The sequence below is a fragment of the Oryctolagus cuniculus genome, chromosome 4 (assembly GCF_051225735.1).
Source record: "Oryctolagus cuniculus isolate XC-2025 breed Fujian yellow rabbit chromosome 4, ASM5122573v1, whole genome shotgun sequence".
Classification (NCBI taxonomy): Eukaryota; Metazoa; Chordata; class Mammalia; order Lagomorpha; family Leporidae; genus Oryctolagus; species Oryctolagus cuniculus.
The window spans coordinates 172025165-172043086 of record NC_142870.1 but is presented as its reverse complement, the minus strand read 5'-3'; the positions used below and the strand labels follow the sequence as shown (position 1 = coordinate 172043086).

The following is a 17922-nucleotide window of genomic DNA, read 5'->3' as shown; positions in this document are numbered from 1 at the left end:
GTGTGCAAGTTCCAGTCTGTCTCCTTCATTCCTGGTCCAGTTTCCTGTTAATGAATTCCCTGAGATACCAGATGATGTCTCAAGTACTTGGGCCCCTGCCACCTATGTGGGAGACCTGGATTAAACTCTGAGCTCCTGGGTTCAGCCTGGCCCAGTTCTTGCTGATGAAAACATTTGGGGGTGAACCAGCAGATGAGAGATCTCTCTCTCGCTCTCCATTTCAGGTAGTTGAAAATAAATTTTAAAATGAACATTTTAAAAATGTTTAAAAATAAATGTTATGTAGATGATGTGTTTTTAAAATAATTTAAGATGAAGTTGAATTTGAATTTGAGTTCAGGTTGTTTTTAAATATTACAGTATTCCTTTAATGTTTAAGATTATGAACCAGCCATTGTTTGAATACATTTTGACAGGGTCTAACATTTTAGATTAGTGGTTCATAATTTGTGGTCCATGGTCCAGGGGCATCAGCAGCACTTGGAAACTTGTTAAAAATGCGAATATGGGGCCTCCCCCCCAGCACTGCTGACTGAGAAAGTTGTGAATTTTCCTTAAGCGTCCAATTCTGACATGTGTGCAGTCTTGGGAACCACTGCTGTACCTTACGTGGCACAGAAGGAAGACAGCACAGTCTGAGACGTCCCCTAAGAGGACAGTAACTTTCTCCTGCAGTAGGACTCACTGAGAGAACAGCAAGTGTCTGCGACGTCATGGGTCCTGGATCGCCAACGGCATTTATAAGACGGTCATTTTGGTTTCGGGGTGGAGCTATGGAATCAAAACCTCAAATGTACAGGAAACCCTGACTCCTGCCTTGAAACCATCAGTTCATCCACTTCTTGTCTATTTCTATCCTGCCATTTTCCAGGTGCTGTTGGGTGGCGAATGGGGTATACTGAAGATTCCTCTCTTTGATGACTTTGTTCTACAAACCTGTCTTCAATGGGATATTGTTCATTAGCAGTGAAATAAGTGAATTCAGTAGGAGAAGGAAACAGAAAGTCAGTTAGCCTGAATCATCTATCACTGACTATAATGCTAGAGACTATTCATTTTATAGTATAATGAGATCCCACACGTGTATGTAATACTATAGTTATCATTTTACAGATAGCATATTCGTAAATATATGTCAACACACAAAGCAAACACAAACACAACAACCAAAGAGTATGCATACCCATTTTCTGTTATTCTGTCGCCTCTTAGAACAACACTTCTCAATGACAAAATTAAGGCAATTCTTCTGATTCTGGGTCAAAGCTTTTCCAAATAAGGTTAGCTAACATATGATGAATTTGCTAGGTTAAGAAATTCAGAGCAATTCGTGTTCTGTATACAACACAAAATAGCTTAATAGCACATAAAGGCATGTATTTACCTATAAAGAGTGTTCCTAAAATTCTTCCACTTCTTCAAGTTAGCTAAGATTACTTTGGTTGTTGGTTTACTTCAGGTCAAGAAATATCATTTAGCATATAGAATAAAAATTAAGCATTGGCTCCCAATTTCTCTGCACAAACATTTGAACAAAGCCATTACCTTTGACGAATCGTAAGCAGGTTCAGGGTTCCTACAGGGCTTCGCTTTTATTTCAGGGGAAGGCTGAAACTTCTGTTAACCTCACCACTTCCTTTATCAGAGAAACTGACTCCTTGAGGGCAGGGGGGAAGAAGGCCACTTTGATGCTGCACATCTGCCCGAACCAACCGTCACCCTCTACCAAGCAAACAGGGACAGCACAGGGGAGCGTGGGGGAGGCTGCGCCCCAGGTGCTGGGGTTTGTTGGTAGAAACAAGAGAGAACAAACAATCTGTGGAGGAAGCTCACAGGGCTTGCGTGTAATTTAAGCTTTCCAGAAGATAATTTCACAGGAACTGTATCAGTGAAAACGGGCAATTTATTCTCAATAGCAGTGAATTCCATGGTGGGTGGGGTGAAATCAGTTTATCTATCTGGTATTAATTCTTCCCTGTGGGACAGAGGCGGGTATAAATAGGATAGCACTTTTCTCCTGCCTGACAGAGGAATAGCTTACAATATGTTGGAAGAGCAAGATAATGTGCCTTAATTATAAAGAATCACAAACCAGGAACATAAAACATGCACTTCAAAGCCCAAAACTTGTTAATCCATTAGGGGAAAAAAAAGCCAAAATATGAAATCCATTTTTTGTCTTTAAACTTTACTTATCACTTACTAGGCATCTTCAAAAATATCTTTTCATCTATTTGCTTAAAATATTTTTCTGCCAAATTAGTATTTTCCCCATTCACTTATCCCTCATATCTGTTCTTAAGTGGGGGCCATTGGGTCCCATGAAACAACAGCATTACTTCAGATTACCTTACTTAGTAAGTAGAGGTACGAATTTAGACACCCTGGAGTCTTCTACTCCCCCTTATTCTTCTACTTCATTGTGTAATGCATATTGTTAACACTTTCTAAAGGCCAGTAGAATTTTATTCCAAAAATTAATTCTATTTTTTTTTCTTTTTTAGTTATCCATGGACAGAGAAAACACTTGTGGCTCAAATCACCATTTTACTGCATTTTTAAAAGAAATAGTCATCTATAATTTCATTACATGTATTTTTATAAGTGCTAATGCTTTCATGGATAAGCAGTTCCTATAGAGAGGGTACAAAGCATGTACCATCCCTACTCTGCCATGTATTAAATGAGAACTCACGAAGAGAGGACTGGCTGCACGATGGATGGTTAACACGGCCAGGTAAGTGGGAGGCCGAGGTGGACTTCAAATTTAGATCACCCGAAAGACAAACCCATCCACCTCCCTCCCATGATACCACGACACAGTGTACTCAAGGATGGGTGAAATGGAAACGTGCTAACCAGTGGCATCATCCGTACCCCAAGTGGCAGGCTCATGACAGAGCCGTGATACATGCAAACTCCACGCACTTTGTACAGTTTCCAAAGTTTCATGGTCCTCTCCGTCCTGACCCCACTAGTATCCTTCCCTTCTGATTTCTCCATTTGTGATCTCTTATTAGAATACCTCATTCTGTGTTTTATATGGCTATGATATAGTATAGGGTAATTCAAACTATAAAGAAAAACAGATTTTAAGAATGAAGCATGCGTTGTCCCTCTCTTTAGACGAAAATCCCAAATATGCCACAACAGAGAGTCTGTCACGGCAGCAACCACAACCAGAAGTAGGTCAGTAAGAACATCACATAGACACACAAAATCCCTTTCACATGGAAGGAGTTCATGAATACCAGCTAGGATTTACAGCAAAAAACAAAAAAATAAATTATACCCTCAAAAGATAACAACCTTCCATGTAACTTTCAATCAAAAGTGATCCAAAGATGGACTCAGTAGAATGATATGTATGTAAAAATGTATTTATTTTTTGTTCGTTGGAGAGGCAGAGAGACAGAAGCATAGAGAGTGGGACAGAGGGCCAGCGCTTCCATCCACTGGTTCACTCCACGAATGCCTGCCGCAGGGATGGGGCAGGCTGAAGCTGCGAGCTGGGGACCCAGTCTAGTGCTCCCATGCAGGTGGCAGGCACACAATTACTTGAGCAGCTTCCAGGGTGCACATTAGCAGGGAGGTGCAGTCAGTACCTGAGCTGGGATTTGAACCAGTCTGATACGGGACGTGCGTGCCTTAATCACTAGGCCATATGCCCTCCCCAATACTGATTCTTACTCAACACTGTCCCTGTGGCCTCAGTAACTGATACTGGCAGGGCTACAGAAATCTTGGCTGTCTCTATTGACAGGAATTTTTGCCTGGAGAAACAGGGTAATTCAGAGTGCAGAAACAGTAAGCCAAGTGAAGCAGTCCCCACAGTGCAGAACAAATGGTGCTAATGACCTAATCAATAGAGAGATAAGTACAGATTTCCACCACAAATGGCCACATGGTTGCTTCCCTAACAAGTTTAGAAAAACATCACATTCCTTTCGCTTAGCTCTTCCCTATTGTCTATTGATGAAGTCCATCAAGACACCTACATGCTGGCTGGCTGTTAATTCAATGTATTAGGCAAGTTCACCAAGAGCTGGAGTAAAATCTATCAGCCGCTTCAAGTTAACAGATCTGGAGCTGTCTCAAGGCTTCCAATTCCTTTCCATTTGATCCCTGCTTCTGCCCAAGGATCTAATCAATAAACGATGAAACAAGTGGTATTTCCTTGGCCTTTCTTGAAACATCATGACCAGTCTCTTTTCACAGCTGGCTGGAAACCCTGAAGTGATGTTCTCCAGTGATTTTTAGAAACCTTGGTTTTACATCTCTCTTGCTGGACCCACTGGGGGCAATGCAGTTAACACAAACAGCCTTTTGCTGCTTGCACTCTTTGGTTTTATCTGCAAAGCGCAAGTCGCGGGTCTACCATAATTTTCTTTGAAGTCATTTCTGGTTCTGGGATAACAGTCCCACGTCACTCTTGGAGGGGTGCAGAGACGAGACTCTACATTATCACTGCACACATCTGGAAGCGAGGCTGACTTACTTTATGTATCAATACCAGAGCCTCAGACTCATTCCAGGTGAATCACATGAGTAGGAAAGGAAGTCCTACTTGCAATTTTGTGTACACAGAGAATTCTCCATTACCCATGCCCATAGCTTCTTTTCAAGTCCTTACTGCACGGCTGGTGTATAAAGGTTAAGTCCTACTGCCCGTGCATGGAGTATCTCTTAGAAAAGAATGGCCCAGACTCTTCATGTTCACCAGTAAACTTTCCTCACTGCAACACCGGCAGTTAAGTGATTATGATGTACAGTGTGGTTTCACTGAAACGGGTTCCAATGATGGATGAACAAAATACCCAAGATAGCAGCCACATCAGGAAAACCTTCTCTGGGAGGGCTTTTAAGGAGTTATTTATAGGATGCCAATGAATTAGCAAACATAGTGACAAGAAGAGGAAGATAAACTGAAAATATGAACACCAGGAAAAATAAATTAATACAAAGCACTTGCTAAACACTTAATTTAGTACTTACAGCAATCCCACTTTGGAAATGAGGTAGCTGAGGCCTGGAACATTTAACAGGCTGACTAGTGAGTTGGAGACTTGGATCTGAACTCAGGTCAGGGATCCCAGATTCTTTTTCTTAACCAACTATTTCTGATAAGAGCATTTCTAATTATTGCATTTGTATTTTGTAGCATCAGTGCTTATTGGCAAGGCTGAAGGAGGAATTATGAAAAAGTTTTATGAACAGTTCAATAAAATATTGACCCACTGATATTAAGTTAACAAGTCATTGAATCATAGATACTGTAAACTGGAAGAGATCTTAGAAATCCTCCTATGTACTTCTGCTACTTTACAGGTTACTCTTAAAAGCAAGTTCTTTCTCAGTATTCCAAGCAAGGTGTTTCTTTGAACATGAGCCAGCCAGGTCAGAGGCAATAATGTATCCAGATATTGCTCTGCACCCAAACACGTTAACACTTTTTCTCTGCCACTGAAAAGAACTGCATCTCAAAAAAAAAAAAAAAAAAATCCTTCAGTCGACCTACAGATCAAATTCTTTACTTCTGTGTGATTTCCCAACAGAATCATATATAATCACATCTCCCCTTAAACACATCACTATTTTTCATTATCTATTAAGAATTTTCATATTTTTATGCAATAATTTTCCAATTTCCTTTATCAAACACAAAAGGTGAAAATGAAAAGCAAACTAAAAGAATTATTTTCTTTTGAAAAACCTAGTTTATAATTATAAATAGCATTTTATCATTCTTATATATGTTATTATATATAATGATTTTTTTCTCTGATATAAGCAGGTACCTTGAACTTAGAGCCCTGTTTCATAACCCCAACCTAATGGGAATCAGTATGATAATAATATATATACTAATCATTTATTATATAATTAGTATATCATAGTGGCTCATCCTGGTTCCACGTACATTTGTTTTATGATCCTGTTTTTCTTCTTAAAGAGCTGCTTATTTCGCAGTTTTAAGTCGTGGTCTATTATCAGCCACAGAACTTCTCTCCTCAAACTTGTCAATAGCACTTATGCTTCCATCGTTGTTTTCTGGAAACAATATTGCTTTCAATCTCAGTGTATATTCGAAACTGATTTTCCTAATGAATTTTGTTGGTAAAGAAATATTTTTCCTAAGTTTTCAAAATTAATATTTTTTAATTGTGCAAGATGTTGTCTACCTATAACTCTGGATTTTCCTTAAACTCTAAATTGTTCTATTCATTGTTTAAAAAGTTAAAATGCATTAATATCTCCCAAATGTCTGTAAAATCCTGCACAGCAAGGTTCCTCAAGTATTTAACATGAGACTTAACACACAGGTAAACCCCAACAAACATTTTAAAAAGGAGAATGAATAAACAAATAATGATAGCAACGTCTGACAGAAGGGCATGCCTTGATGACTATCACCCAAGAACTCAGCTAGCTGACTCCTCAATTCAGCTTCATGGAGTTCCCTTCCTTAGATTTGGATACAATGTGCCCTTGACTGTATTTTGCCTGGTTCCTGAGGGTAAACCAGTTGCCTCAGAATCCATCACTTTCTACAAAATCTTCAAGTCTGACAGGGTCTCAGAGGGAAAGAGAATGCATTTCTCTCTTGCTAAATTAAAGATGAATTTTGGTTTTCTTCAGGATATGCATAGATGAGTGGAAGTTCACTCAGTGAACACTAACATAGCATTTTCTAAATTATACGCAGTGAGTTAAGACAGCAAACTCATTTCATTCTTAATCAGCTACATCGCTTCCATTTGAACAAGATTATTGTCATGGATGGCGCTAAAATTCCCTTCTTAATGATCCTGGGTAACATAAATGGTTTCCCATTTAACTCAGGCCAATCCTATCGCAGACAGGAGGGAGGGTCTCCTGGAGCATGATGATAGTCACTCTGCCTGAGGCAGGAAGAGTCTGGAAGCCCTGATTAGCAATGTTCTCTTCTCCCTCACCCCGCCTTCCTCACCAGCCTACCAGATCGCCTGGTCCGTCCATGTGCTAGGTCCCTGTCACCCCAGCAAGGCCACCTGAGTCACAGGTCCAGGGACGAGGCCTCGCTGCCAGTTCCGGGAACCAGTCAGTTGGCAGTTCTCTGTGCACTTGCCCTTGACCAAGCCCACACTAATCGAGTGCTACCTGAATTCCCTTTTATGCACATGCGTGATCCATGCATTCGGTGTGAGCACACTGAAGTCTGAGAAACATCTCTCTCCCCATAGACCTTCTACTCACTGCCTGGGGCCCGAGGGTGAGTCTATGTAAGAACCAGAGTCATCTCGGGTGCAGTTAGAATTCCAAACATACGGACACCTTTTTTTGTTCTTTTACAGAAAGATAAGTTAAATCCTCGTAAGCTGAAACTTCAGGAGAAAAAAAAATTACAACTTTACTGAGAACTGACTCTGAGTCCTGAATATTAGACACATCAAAGGATAAAAGTCAACTTTTAATTCATTACATTAGGATTAGGTGTCTGCCACTTGTGAGCACTGCACCAGGAAAGAATTGCTAGACAGTAAACAAGAGTCTTCTGAGCTCAATAATTTATTTATTTATTTATTGGCCTAGTGTGACTTACTGAAATGACTGTGTGTTTGAACATAGACATTATGATTCTAGTTGTTATGAAGGGTCTTCCAAAAGTTCATGGAAAATGCATAGTACAAAAATCCCAGGACTGAATTTCAAAACTCTTGTAACAAAAGTACTGTACCTTTTAATTCCATTTTCCATGAACTTTTTGAAATACTCCCCCCATGCACACTTTGCTTTTTTTTTTTGTATTTCTTGTTTTCAAATATTAGAATAGCAAATGACTACAAAGGTATTCTTGTGCACCTTTTCTGAGAAGGATCACTGGACAAATTTCTGTAATGTGCTATCCTACAGAAGATTACGATTTGCTATCCAAATTGTAAGAGAAAATAAAATGCAAACATCAGATGCACTTGGGACTTGAGCCGCTCTCAGCACCTCCTGCACCTCCTGAGCTGAACACTGTGCATAGGTCTCTATTTCCCAATAGAGGAGCCAAGTTTCTAAGCCTCAATGATGAGACAACTCTTCCCTCCTCCATCCGTGCTCACACAGGCACAGCACTGACTCATTTCAGTAAAATTAGGTGCAGATTCTTCAGGAACAGAGGCCACACCAGCTGCCCTCTCTAGGCAGCTCCCTGTATGTCTGAAGACAGGAACCCGCAGCCTTCTGTGGGAGCGCCACAGAGCCTCCCGTCAGGGCCAAGTCCATGGCTCCATCTCAGAGTAGCAAAATCTCTCTTCCAAGCAGCCTCAAATCTGCTGTTCTGTGGCTTCCATTCACTAGCCCGGGGTTCAAGGTTATTCCTCCACTGGTTATTTCCAATCCCCTCCCACATAATGATTTGAGTGTTTTACCTTTTAGACAGTAGGACTCACAGAATTAAAATGTCCCGGGGAAGTAATGCCTCTGTGTTCACTTTTTAGGCCACTCTGAATGGGGCCACTGCCTTCCATAAGTGACTGGCGGACGATAACGTTCATTTATAAGCATTACGATCCTTACACAGTAAACACCTCTGTCATTAGCTACTACCTTGGTTTGGCCTCCGGTATTTCATAGGCAAAAAAAGACATCAATCTAGTCCTCAATTTCAATGATCAACGTTTTTTTATGAGGTGACGGTGAATGAGAACTCTTTAAAAAAACAAGACATTTTTCTTCACATTTATGTGATAAAATGAAATCTTTTTCTATGGAAAGATGAGGGTCCCTTTTTAGTGAAGAATACTCAGCTGTCTGGTGTTTCATTTCTACTTAATTCTTGTGTGAGACAGGCCCTTAGCACCACTGGACAAATATGAGAACGGAAGAGGAATTAACCAAACCGCTGAAGTCACATAACTAGTAAATTGTCTAGAGTGGACTGGTGTGATGACACAGTTTTACATGCAGAATGATGAGGCACAGAGAGATTTAGAGTCTTGATGAAAAAGACCCGGAAGTTAAACACCAGGACTAAACGCCGATTTGGGTAGTAAATTACATATTTATGGAGCGAAGTTACGAAGATGTAAGATCCACCACAGTTAGGCTTTATTTTCCTAGCCCATAATCCCAAGTGTGCATCTCTGTCACCTTCAGGACATCCTGGAGCGAGCCCATGTGCCCCCTGGACACCGTTTTCCTTCATGGCACACAGCTCCGCGATTCCCATTCATAGGAACTCCTGCCCTTGGTGCGCAACCTCTCCGTTAGTTTCAATCATTGATTTTCGTAATGCATATTCTCAGAGACTTTTTGAGGACCCCTTGTATGCACGGTTTTCAAAAAATTTTTGCACCAAAATAAATTTATTTTTCAACTTTATTCTCTGCAGCCCTTTTGTAGTGTGCCTGCATATCATCTCACAAATAAAGCAGATATTATGATCACTTGTGGAATAAAATAATTTCCCTCATGGAGGAATATTTACATTTCCCCTAGAAGATGTATTCGTTTTTGCAATATATAAATCTCTTACATTAACTTTGTATACTCTTCCACCTCTTAATGCTGAGAAAAACACTAAAAATCTATGTCATCCGCGGATCTGGGTAAAGATGATGATTATAATAATATAATTATAGATTAAGGTGTACAGTTCAGTCTTAACAACCCCATGGGAAAACAGAGCCTGCAGTGTGTACCTGCAAGATGACTTCATGCTGCATTATATAGCCTGTTGGTTATTATGTAAAAATTTATGGGTTAGAGAAACAGCTTAATCTTCATAAAGGACATATATTGTGACCAAAGTTAAATTGGCAAAGAGGTAAATAAAAATGAGGAATCATTAACACAGCTCATTGTTTGCTGTGAGATTTTTGTATGTAGTGCAATTTCAGTTGTTTGACAATTTCATGTAATCTTACAACACCAGAATTGCTAAGTAAATTTAAAATAAATAAATATGGAAACATAAAACTAATTTAAGAAGGTTCGTTCGATTGGTACCATAGGCCAGATAAAAGGAGCAGGAACAGAGATATTTGGCAGAATTTAATATCAATTTTAATGCAACTATATGCTATACTGGCTTATATGATTTGACAGTAAAATTTAATCTTCTTTTAAGAAAATAAAATTCCATTTTATAACCAAAAGAATTCTCATTCATTCGCAAAGCAGTTTTAAAGAGGCAATGCTTTCAGCTTTCAAGTGCTGCAGAGATGTTGATTCTGCCCCATGCTCATATGCAATCTAGTTGTTTACAGTTCAACAGCTCTTTGATGATTAAATTAAATCAGAAGCCAGCAACCCTGGGATTTCCACCAAAGTCACAAAGGTATTAACAAGGAAAATGCTAAGAAAAGCATGTCAATGCGTATTTTCTCATCCATAAATTTAAGAACTTCATATGAGAATCTCAGCTTGTGGTTTTAAAAACATACAGAATGCTGCAAAAATAATGACTATATAGCAAAACCTAGTTTGGTAGCTTCATATTGTCCCATTGAGTCGACAGGCAAATAAATGTTGAACAATTCTGAGCAGTCGCTGGATTTCAGCAAGTTAACAAATCCTTCCTTCACCTCTGTTCACAGTGGCTTGACTCTTCTAGATCTGTGTGACAGCCGTGAGATCCCCTCAAAGCACCTTGAGATACTGAACAAACAGATGACAGCTGGGACTTCCAGGGATACTTGATTTGGACTCATAGAACTGTAAAACTTTCAAAAAATGATGTCGAATTTTGTTCTTTAAGTATGTTGTAATATTTTACCTCAAATATTGATGTTGACTCTCAATTTCTACTAGATCAAAACCCTTCTACGTGCATTAACTTTTCCCTTTAAAGTATGGTTCCATGGACCAGACTGTGTTGAAGCAGTTTGGCTTGGCAATTAGAAGGATGTCCAAGTATCTTAAAATCATCCCTCATCCCTCTAACTTCTGTTTACCAAGAGGTAGTTCTTCTTATCACTGGTATTTTTGTAAAGAAGCAACCAGCCAACGAAACACACAAATGTAAAAGAATGCTTATTGATTACTGAATTCTAGCACTAAATTTGTTTGTGGAGTCACTGAGGTTTTTTTTTGTTGTTGTTGTTGTTTTGGGATGGCCCTCTGACAAGGAGTTATGTCCTAGTTTGTGTGGGTATCAGAGAAACAAGATTGGGTAGACAAGCTTTGTGAATCTCAGAGAAAAAGATCCAGAAAAAAAATTCAATTGCATTTTACATCATGTGATTCTGCACAGAAATATTACCCACAATGAGGCAAATAAACCTCTACAAAATTTGCAGAAATGTTTCAAATTAAGTGCCATAATTGTCTGCGTTTGCTAAAAATCTTGAATCTTTTCTTTAAAACCAATATGTACTTGCAGTTATCTTAAACCTAGTGTTGATATTTACAGAATTGATATTTTTATTAACAAAATAAGAATATTACATGTGTTATCCAAAATGGATTGCTAACTTAGCAAGCGCTGTGAAATGTGAGAATGTGGTAATCCGTGTGTTTTAAGAAGGGAGAAGGAAATGCTTTTTCTAATGCTGGATAGAAAACCAATTTAAAGTTTTTCCAAGGTGAGATGAATTTATGACTGGAGTAATTATGAATATATGCCTTGTGTGGAAAAATATAGGAGTAATTCTTTAGTATTTTCATAGCATCACAATTGCAAGTTTTGTTCTAGTAGATATCACTTGACTATAAAACATAAGAAACCTAATAAACTTGTCAAATTAATGTGTATCTTAAGCAGAGGTTATAAAAACTGCCCGAAGATATTTCCGTGGGAAAAGTATGTAGAGGAATTTAAGGCACTGATCTGCTGTGACCCAGATGGTCATTGACATTGGCTCCACCTGGAGATGCTGGCTCTGTGCTGGCAGCCAGAGCAGGGGAGCAAGGTCTAATGCTGAGGGCTCAGCATGGGGGTGGAGTGCCACTTTCCTAGTCAAGCAGCCCCTTTGTTTTCCCAATATCCCCTCATTTGTCCCCATATAATTACTTCCATTCACTCTTTGGTTTGCATACCTAGCTATTTCTCAAGGCACATTTATGCCCTGAGAATTTTAGGGACAAGTAAATTAAAATGATAGATGGACATTTTATACCTTAAGAAAATATCACTAGACTGCAGAGGATTTTGAGACCACAGGGTAAAAATGTTACCAAATATTTAAAAACCCTACTGAATCAACTTGATACTCTGTCTCAAACCCCATATTATTTATCAAGCATATTTTGTATACAATTTGGATACTTCATATCTCAGCTCCAATCTAGCCCTCAGAGAAATTCAATGTCTGTAATGTAAATAAAATAATAAATACTTCAATAGCTATGGCCAAGATTAATACAAGATGAGCAGAATTAATTTAAATTATAAGACTGAGGCACTGAAAGAAATCAATTTATTACGACTTGGCACTGAAACGTCTTAAAAAAAGCTAACAATCAGAAGAAAAGGCACTCAGAAAAAACAAATCCAGTCACAGAAACATCTCCCTCAGGCTCCCTTTTCTACCTTCAGCCTTCGTTATTCTATAACTGCTTAAAACTCATTTATCCTATTAAATATTCAATGTTACGAGTGAAAAATGAAAGAAAGAAAAGTCCACAGAAATGTAGCACTTCTGGATCTATACATTTCCTATAAAAATAAATAAATAAAAATAAATAAAGACCCTTTGTCTAAAGAGAGGAAGTACATGTCGACAAGTTTATGATCGCTGACTTACAACATGCTCAGAACTTCCCGGTGACAATCAGGACTTCTTAAGGAAGCCGATACTTTTTATGATTAGAGATTCACAAATTCCTAAACACGCTACCACCGCGTGGTACCAGTTAGAATGGTGTCAGTACTTACCATTTGAAGAAGCAGCTTGCACCGTGCACGTCACTTTTAAGCCCCACATATTCCTTCTAACCTCGCCGCAAAGCAGACCTGAAGCAATGGTTAATTCACAGCTTCTAATCTCATGGGCTTGAAGCTGTCTCTTCCTAAGGAGGACTCCCCACCACACTCACTCTGGGCTATGTTGTACATTGTGTCTTCACTGTCTCACTCACCCCACACTCTACTCATGGAGCTTATCATTATCTTGCCCACAGGCAAAATACACATTGAATTCCGATGAGCGCGCCCACTGATTTCAGACGCTTGGAAAAGGTATCGGCTTTGTGATCCAAATGCTGTCCACTAAGGTCAGTATGACAGCAAGCATGGGCTGCTTTCCTCTCCAGAATGCAAACATACCAAAAACATCACGGTAACTCCTTGGGATGTATCTCCCTTAGGAGTTTATTTTGAGGATCGCTTTGCATAAAAATTGACAAAATCTAAATCAACTCTGCACACTGTTTTAGTATCTTCATTTAAAATAATTACATGACTCACATCTCCATTTAATACAAACTGCTCACTTTCTGTTATGTTTACTAATTTTGAGACTACTTGGGCATTTTGTCTAATTAGCTTCATGTGGAACAAAGAAATAACCTGATTATAGTACGTCGTTGACTATGAAAATGAGCTACCTTTCTGATTAAATAGTCTCACTTCCTGCCTCGACAGGTGTTCTCCATATTTTCAAACATTGCAGATCGGCGGCTTCTTGTACTTCCCACGCCATAACATCCAGACTCCATGCCCCTCTTGGTAACATTCCAAAAGTTATCAGTGATGTCTCTTCTATGTATATTTGAAAAATATGCAACCTTTAATAAAACAATCTATGGTGTGTACCTCAGAGTTAAGGAAGGAAAACCAAAATATTCTATAAATTTCAACCAAAATGTCCTGCTTCACTTAGCTGCCACAATTCTATACCAAGATTCCAAGTTCATAAAAGAATGGAACAATTTACAAAGCATAGCTTCAAGTAATCATAGTATCTTAGTACCATGCTAGTTATTCCATCCCCAAAGTGTTTTACAAGCTCCCAACCCTTTGCGGGGACAATATTTTAAGAATTTAGATTATTTCTGTACTTCTCACCTCCCGAGAATCTGATAGCTTGTATCAAAAACAGTACCAATGCAGGAACTTCCTGATCAGTCTCTCCTTCAAGTTTTAAGGAACTCAAATTATCAAGTCTTCTTTCTAAGAACTAACGAGAGGTTTTTGAAAACACATGAAACTCTTCTTATAATTCTCTCATTAAAATCAACTGATTCCCATCAATGCATTATATTAGGACCTAATCGAAATTACCATATCCAGAAGTCATTCTTCACCTTTCCAAAAATCCACCTTGAATATCCACAACCACGCACTCTTCTGTCTTTCCTCATGGTTCTCTTGCTGAGCGAGGTGCTCGCTCCTTCATTAAATAGCATTAAAAATAGGTTGCAGAGTCCCCAGCGGAACCTGGCTCTGACAGAGCTAATGCCACAGTTCTCAAGGCAACCACTCTCAACTGGGATCTAAGAGGGAAAGTCACTGGGAGACCAACAAATTGCAATGCTAATGGCACACACCAACCTGTCTCCTCTGTGCTGAATCTTAGGAAAGAAAAGTGTAGTGAAATTAAGTCACTGAGGAACTGAAAGTCACTTTCTGGAACTGTGTAAGTTTCTTTACATATGCCTTACCCAAACAAAGCACTCTGTTAAATAGGGCATTCATCAAGGGTAACTTAGTTATTTTACTTATCACATAACACGAAACAGTGAGTTAAGACAAGTATACACAGCAGTTTATACATCTTAAAAATTGTGTTTCAGCCAAATCATAATAGCATTGAAAAGCAGAAATTATAAGAGATCATTGCTTTGTATCTTTGTAATGCTAAGTATATTCCTCAAAGAATATCCCTAAACTCAATCTCCAAGAAATTAAAAAAAAATCTGCTAATCAATCCGATAAAAGTAAAATGAATATGATGATGGAAATAGACGTTTAAACAGAAATACATACCTTGACAACCCACATGGACTGAGAAGAGTGTAGAATCTCTCACATGGGCTCCACATTGGGAATGCAGTGTCAAGACACTACATTCCTTGACTCTGAACAAAACATAGCCAGACCTGTCTGCTACCATATGGCTGTCTTTCAGGAGAATGTCAGTAAGGACAATCTCACTAAGATATGGAAGCCCCAGAGTAACACACAGAGAAGGAGCATTTATTTTAAGGTGTGTGTCTCTCGAAGGGTTTCTGACTTTTACCAAAGGAAACCGGCTCCCTTTCATCTACATTTCAGTTCACTTACAACAATCATAGCAGTTCTGATCTTCAAAGTGGATGAAGAAGGTGTGGGAATCATTTAGATGTATTCTGCCATTGGAGCAAAATCTCTCGTACAGGTGCTTTTCAACTTTGGGGAATGTCACTGCAGCTTAGGGAGGCTGAGGTGTCATATCAATGGACTTAAAAAGTCAGACACGTACACCGAGCACCTACAATCTAGACAGCCACAGCCTCCACCAGGCTCGCGCTGCACTTCCCAGCTTCCCTTTCCTAGACCTTTCAACGCCTTCTTCTATTTGCCGTGTAGATGCGGATTCTGCTTCCCACTATATCTTTAGAAGGGGATGAAGTACCGCACAGGGGAGTGGCTGACAGCAGTCACAACTCTGGGTTCCATCGCTCAGCATCTCGTGAGTCAAGTCTTCTTCCCAGGAAACTTTCTAAACACCTGCCTCCTTCAGTTCTGCGGCTGCCTCTATAGTCTGAGACTGCCATGAAGCACAGCTCCGGCATGTGAGAACAACATGGCACATCTTGCCATTTTTATCCTCGCCTCCCCACCACCCACCTCTCAGGACCCAGGCCCCCAGTCCTGCCTGGACAGCAAACGCTGACTGTAGCTGTCTCGCAAACGAAGTCAGATCATTCCAAACTTTCTTCCCCGGAGCCCCCAAGGTCTGTCCGGCTGTCTGATGGAGAGCACAGCCCTTCCCATCCCCTTCCAGCGCTCCTCTCTGTCTCATTGGAATCCTCCCCTCCCTTCAGCGAACGCACAGACACGGTGCACACCTAACACAGCAGCTTCCACACACACAGACGAGGAGCACGCCGAAACAAAAGCACAGCTCCAGGGTAGAAAGAAAGGGCGGAAAAACACTCACGGAGGCGTGCAGCGTTCACGTCGGAAGCCCCGCGGCTTACCTCAGGGGACCGCGGCTCTGCCCGGGCGTCCTGACGCCTGGATGGGTGTGATGTCGCTCTGTGGCTTTGATTTCTATTACTGTTTCTCGGTGATCGATGTGGCTCGATTTTGGTTAGTTTGGCTTTGGGCTTGGCTTTTTTTTTTTTTTTTTCTTTCTTTTGGTTTCGATCGATTTATTTAACTGCCCGCTAAGACGCCCTCTGCGGAGCAGGCTGGGGTCTCCGCACCGCGGCGGCAGACAAGGCTGCGGCGCCCGAGCTGGCTGCGGCTGCCCGCCCCGCGGCCCCCGCGGCCCCCGCTGCCGGTGCCCGCTCGCAGGGCGCCGAGGCCAGCGCTCCGCCGCCCCGGCCCTGCCTCGCGTCCGCTCGTCCGTCGGTCCGGCCGCCTGTCCCTCTCGGTCCCGCCGGACCTCGCTCGCCTGCGCGCTACTCTGTCGCCCGCGGCCGGTCCGCGCGTCGATCTCTCGGTCCCACCAGCACGGTTAGGTCCCTGTTGCAGCCCCGTGCCCCTGGCCGGCTCCCCTCGGTCAGAGGGAGGCGTTGGGAGGGAGGCTGCCCGCGAGTGCGCCTCTCCCTCTCTCTCTCTCTCTCTCTGTTTGTGCGCGCGCGTGTGCCTGCCTGCCTGCTCTCGCTCTCTCTCTCTCGCTCTCTCTCTCTCTCTCTGCGTCCTGGTCCCCCTCTCAGCCTGACAGCTCCCACCTGTCCGCCGCGCAGCCCGCCCCACCCGCGCCGGCCAGCCTCTCAGCTTCGATCATCCCCTGGGCCCCGCGTCCGCTTCCTGACAGCCTCCGCCGTCGGCCCCGCCGCCCGTGCGCGCCCTCCCACGCGGCTGGCACTGCCCCCCGGGGGCGGCGCCCCGCCGCTCCCCGCAGCCCCGGGTGCGTCCGCTCCCCGCCCGTGCGTGTGGCACGTGGCGCCGCAGCCGCCGGGGCCGGCCGCCCGGAGTCCGCGACCCGCCGCGCCCGGGAGTCCGGGGCTTCGGCCACAGGGCGCGGCCGGAGCCGGCCCAGCCGCGGGCCGGGCGCTCGCGCTGCCACCCGTTTCCCCGGCCGCGTTGCGCCAGCCCCCGAGGCTGGAGACAAAGCGCACGGACCACGCGCGGCGGCGTGAGCGTCATTAATCACTGAGAAAGCTGGCACGGTGCCCCCTGCCCCACCACGCCGCCTCCCTGCGCCCCGCCGCCCCCCGAGCCCCAGCCCCCAGCCTACCGCTCCTGCCAGGCGCCCCCTCGGCTCCCGGGACACTTGGCGAAGCCCGGCTCGGAGCCCTTGGCGCGGCGCGCGCCGTGTCCAGGCCAACTCTGCCGAGACAAGCCCCCAAGAATAGCACCTCGCTCGTCCGGGATGAATCCGTAGCCTGTAGCATCGGCGCTCTCGGAGATCCTCGGCTTGGAGCGCGCTCCCAAGTCCGGGCGCACAGCGCCAAGCGCACGCCCGGTGGGCGGCTGCCCAGACCTCTGCCCACCGGAGCGCCGGTTTCCAATCACCCAGGTGTCGCAGAAACCCTGGCGGGGAAGGGAACTTGGGGCAGGCAGCAGAGCTGACACCCGAAGAAATAAAAGCGTGGATTCTCCCGGTTGTTCTGGACATGTACTATATTTATTGTCTGTAATTCTGATTTTTTTTTCATTGTCTCGGGGCACACACTAAAAAAAAAAAAAAAAAAAAAAAAAAAAAAAAAAAAAAAAAAAAAGCACCGTGGTGGAGGATTGTGAATAAATTTCCGGAATACCGCCCACTCCTCCTGAGTGACTGCTCAGCCGACTTTTCCAACATTATAGGTCATCAGCCAAGATACACTGCCCTAGCTTTCTGCCCCCAGCTGAGC

At 42.5% G+C, this 17922-nt stretch overlaps 1 protein-coding gene across 37 annotated transcripts in view; it reads right to left on the bottom strand.

Annotated features, from left to right (window-relative positions):
• ARPP21 (cAMP regulated phosphoprotein 21) overlaps positions 1-17623 on the bottom strand; it is a 160415-nt gene extending 142792 nt beyond the window's left edge. For 21 of the 37 annotated variants that reach the window (XM_070072941.2, XM_051858920.3, XM_070072942.2 and 18 more), the window contains exon 1: positions 17304-17623. The gene's annotated coding sequence lies outside the window, so the exon portion shown is untranslated. Of the gene's footprint in view, positions 1-16055; positions 17141-17303 lie in introns of those variants that run through there. The other 16 variants (XM_051858936.3, XM_017346772.4, XM_070072943.2 and 13 more) reach the window with 2 other exon arrangements.
• Positions 17624-17922: the final 299 nt, after the last annotated feature.